Consider the following 4,806-nt stretch of genomic DNA (forward strand, 5'->3'; position numbering starts at 1 on the left):
ATTTTTTATAAGAATGAACTTTATGTTTTTCAATTTTTATGGAAAAAATATTTTTATTTTTATGTCATATTTGACCATTATAGTTAACCGATATTAACCACTAACCATAACCATTAACTGACTAAAACCATTAACCAAAACCAATATTAACCGCTACCCAGTAGTTATCGAAATACATTAACCAATTGTAATGGTTATGGTTCGGTTTTAACCAATAACCGAATCAAACCGCCCCATACACACCTTTATGTTTTAGATAAGTTATTTTATATGATTTACATGTTTTAAAGGTATTTAGCTATATTTGTCTAACAATTATATACAAATAAAAGTTATAACTTCCAGCTTATTTTTTTTTTCAAAACGTTTATAAAATGATCCCATTTGAAAAATTAATTTTGAATACATTTTTCCACTGTATTTTGACTTCTTATTAATTGTTTTAGGTTACCTTTTATTCCCTAACATAGTCAACTTAATATATCATTAAGTTACCTTTTGAAATATTTAATTGTTTTTATCCCATAATTTTGATGGTTGTGTAAAGAAATAAAAAAAAAATGACATTTCGGATTAATTCAGTAAAATTAGATGCATGTGCAAAATAAAAAAAAAATCTTTTTATTAAGTGTTTCCTTTTCAAGTGTTTGTATTTGGGTCAAATTGCTTTTAGTCTTGGTATAAATAAGTCATCGTAGGCTAATTGTAGGCTTTATCAAGAGAAAGCCTTTGGCGCCAAGTAACTGCTCTCTGTTTCTTTTCCTCTGTTCTGTTCTTACCTCTCCCCTGTTCTCGTTCTGCTTCTTATCCACCACCCATCAATACTTTCTCTCGCTAACCGATCGATGGATATGATACCGACGACTTCTTGAAGATCGATGATGGAGTCGCCTACAGTCTTCTGATTTCTAGGTTATCGACTTCGACGAATCTCATTGGGAATAAAACCTTAGGTTTGAATTCAATCAAACGTAATCTCAGATTTGTGCGCGGATACCTTCAAAATACACTTCAGGTAGGTTTTTTGACATGGTTTTCCTAGATATCCATTTGATGAATAGGATTTTTAGGCAATTTATATCAAAGTGAGAGTAAATTTTTACTTTCCCTTCCCCTGTTCGATAGAAACAGAGAGAGTAAATCCTCGTTTGGTTTATATTTGCAGAAGACTTGTTTAATTTGTTTATTTGGTTTTCTTCATAGGTTGGTTTCTTTAATTCATGGCGGCTTTGAAGGAGTTTTTTCCACCTGCAAAATCATCTTCTTCCTCCTTCTATGATCATTCAAGCGATCCATGGTTCAAGCAAAGATACAGTACCCCAACAGAGAATGAACATGCTGAAATCATCAAAAGCAAAAACAACTCTGTCCCATTATACAACACATCTGAGCGTTTAAAGTATCGGCCATTGAAACCACATGACTTTGGTGATGGTGGAGCTTTTCCCGAGATACACTATGCACAGTACCCTCTTGATCTTGGTAGGAAAAAATATTCATCTTCAGGCCCAAAAACCCTACCCGTAACAGTCGATAGACATGGTAATCTAACATTTGATGCGATCGTGAAGCAAAACGAAAACGCATCAAAGATTGTACATTCACAGCACAAAGATCTTGTACCCAAGATTCTAAAGGATGAAGAAGATGAAAAGGAAGCAGAGAAACAGAAAAAGATTGAAGAAACCACCCTTCAAACAAAAGCAGCTCTCGAAAGGATTGTGAATGTAAGACTTAAGTGCAGCACAACCCAAACACGTTACCACACAATCTCAAGATTCAAAGTTTATCAAATACAAACCCTCACAACAATCATCCGCATTTAACTCAGGGGCAAAAGAGAGGATCGTTAGAATGGTGGAAATGTCAGTTGACCCATTAGACCCACCAAAGTTCAAACACAAAAGAGTCCCAAAAGCTAACAGGTCGCCACCTGTCCCTGTCATGCACTCCCCTCCTAGACCCGTAACAGTAAAAGACCAACAGGTTTGGAAGATCCCTCCGTGTATTTCAAACTGGAAGAATCAAAAAGGGTACACAATTCCTCTTCATAAACGTGTAGCAGCCGATGGAAGAGGGCTTCAAGAGGTACAAATCAACGATAATTTTGCCAAAGTTTCAGAAGCTTTATATGTAGCTCAACAAACATCAAGAGAAGCTGTCTCCATGAGGTCAAAACTCCAAAAGGAAACGATGATGCAAGAAAAAGAAAGAAAAGAACAAGAACTTCGCGCGTTAGCTCAAAAAGCAAGATCCGAAAGAACCGGGACCGCAACCGGACCACCTCCCGCCGCCCCACCGCCGCCATCCTCCGGGAAGACCATGATGGATGTTGACGAGAGAGAACCAAGAGAAACAAGAGAGACAAGGGAGGAGAGAGAGGAGAGGATTCAGAGAGAGAAGATTCGGGAAGAGAGGAGGAGAGAGAGGGAGAGAGAAAGACGATTGGAAGCGAAAGATGCAGCCATGGGGAAAAAGAGTAAGATAACACGAGACAGAGACCGTGACATCAGCGAGAAGGTGGCGCTTGGGATGGCGTCGGGAGGGGCGGCGCGTGGTGGTGAAGTGATGTATGATCAGCGGTTGTTTAATCAAGAGAAAGGGATGGATTCAGGGTTTGGGACAGAGGATCAATACAATGTTTATGACAAAGGATTGTTTACAGCTCAGCCTACTCTCTCCACCTTATACCGCCCTAAGAAGGATGCTGATGGTGAGATGTATGGTGGGGCGGATGAACAGATTGAGAAGATTAGGAAAACGGATCGATTTAAACCGGATAAAGGGTTCACGGGTGCCAACGAGAAAGCGGGTCCCAGGGATAGACCCGTGGAGTTTGAAAAAGAAGTTGCTGAAGAAGCGGATCCATTTGGTTTGGATCAGTTTTTGACCCAAGTCAAAGGAGGGAAGAAGGCGATGGATAAAGTTGGAAGCAGTGGGACCATGAAAGCAAGTGGTGGGGCTTCTATGCGTGAAGGGTATGAAGGTTCTGGAAGGAGTCGAATTGGGTTTGAAAGAGGACGATAGAGAGAGTAAGGTATGGATTAATGATGATCATAAACTCACTTTATATTTTAATTCTTGTGTTTTTGGTTAAAGGATATCTCTTTATCAAGTGTTAAAACTTGTACTTGGCTTTGTGATTTCGGTATTTGAAAAAGAGAAATTAAATATCCTCCTATTTTTTTCCTAAATATCCTTCTATCCAATTAAATGGTCACATATGTAACATTTAATACTCATTTAATGAAATTTAATGATATTTTAGGATACTAATATGACAGATGTCATCATTTAAATTGTAGGAGGATTGGTAGGAACAAAAAGCTTTGAAAAACTATTACGTTTGTTTACTATTTTTTTTATTATTATTAGTTTATAACTCGTGAGAACCACGGTTATAAAATTAATTAAAATTTCATAGTAAAAACTTCAAATTTTTAATCAATTATTTCAAATAAATTATTTTAAATAAATTATTTTAAATAAATTATTAATTAAGAGATATTTTTTTAGTTATATAAAATTATAATCATTGATTTAAATAAATACATGAAATTATATCACCTTATAATATATATTTATTTTATTTTTTATTCTAATGTTATTAATTTGATGTAATTAGAGTATGAAATTTAAAATGAAAAATGAAAAATCAATTATTAATTTTAATGTAATTAGAGTGAGAAATTTAAAATTTAAAATTTAAAATGGATAATTAATAGGTTGACATTAATGAGGATTTTTAATACTGTGACGAGAATAAACTTATTTATTTATTAGAATAGAGATTTCAGTATGAAAAGATGACTACCCTTGTTTATGAAACTATTTTCATCTGGAAGCGAGATAAAGGGGTTGGTAAAGTATCTCTTTAAATCAAAGAAAAAAAATATATATTTGACCTGGTTATTTGTTAAATGCATATGTTCTTTCATTTTCTTATAATTAGAATCATTTGGAGCTAATAATTTGAACTAATTTTAGATGAAGACTAAATTTCATAAAATTTTGCATCCTGAATGATAGATGACAATATTGAGGACTAAACTCATCAGATTGCAGAAATGATTGGCTTAGAAAAATAATGGTATATCACGAGCACTATATTCTATATTTATGTTCTTTTTATTATTTAAGCATTGTACTTTGAAAGTAAAATGCTATAATACAAGAAATACTGTATGTCTCGTGTTGGCTATTATATGAGTTTGATCATTCCTCTCCTCTTCTTGGTGTTCCAATATATACTTTTTACAGATTGACAGAGAACCATGCATGACATACATACGGTTAATTAATACTGTTTGTTTACTTTGTAATGTTTAATTAAATAAATATGTGATATCTAATTTATTGATTATTTTTTTTTCTAGGAAAGGGATAATGACTTAAAAGGGTAATATATTTTTCGATTTGTACACATTTGGTCACTGAGTTTTCGTTCACATTTACCCCTTCAACTTGTTAAACTGTATACATTCAGTCCTTATGACCGGCTACTCCAGGTTACCCGGTAAAAATGACTTAATAGGGTAATATATTTCTCACTTTGTACACATTTAGTCCTTAATATTTTTGTACACATTTAGTCCTTTTTTTTTGCAAAATAAGTCATTTTTTTGTACTCATTCAGTACTTATGAATGATTTTTTAGTTTTTTCTCAAGAAATCTTACGTGGGACATTCATTAATGAGGTGTATGGGGCTTGTGATGCTTATATACATCGCGATCTCGACTACTTGGTTGCTTAGGTCATGTGTTCTGAACGTCATAACTTCTTCATATGATCTCGGATTTTAACG

At 34.1% G+C, this 4,806-nt stretch overlaps 1 pseudogene; it reads left to right on the forward strand.

The window, feature by feature from the left end:
• The first annotated feature begins 1,205 nt into the window (after positions 1–1,205).
• Positions 1,206–3,081, forward strand: LOC145132451 (SNW/SKI-interacting protein A pseudogene; annotated as a pseudogene).
• Positions 3,082–4,806: the final 1,725 nt, after the last annotated feature.

Source organism: Lactuca virosa, chromosome 8 (assembly GCF_052849685.1).
Source record: "Lactuca virosa cultivar CGN04683 chromosome 8, Lactuca_virosa_CGN04683_v6, whole genome shotgun sequence".
NCBI classification, from domain to species: Eukaryota; Viridiplantae; Streptophyta; class Magnoliopsida; order Asterales; family Asteraceae; genus Lactuca; species Lactuca virosa.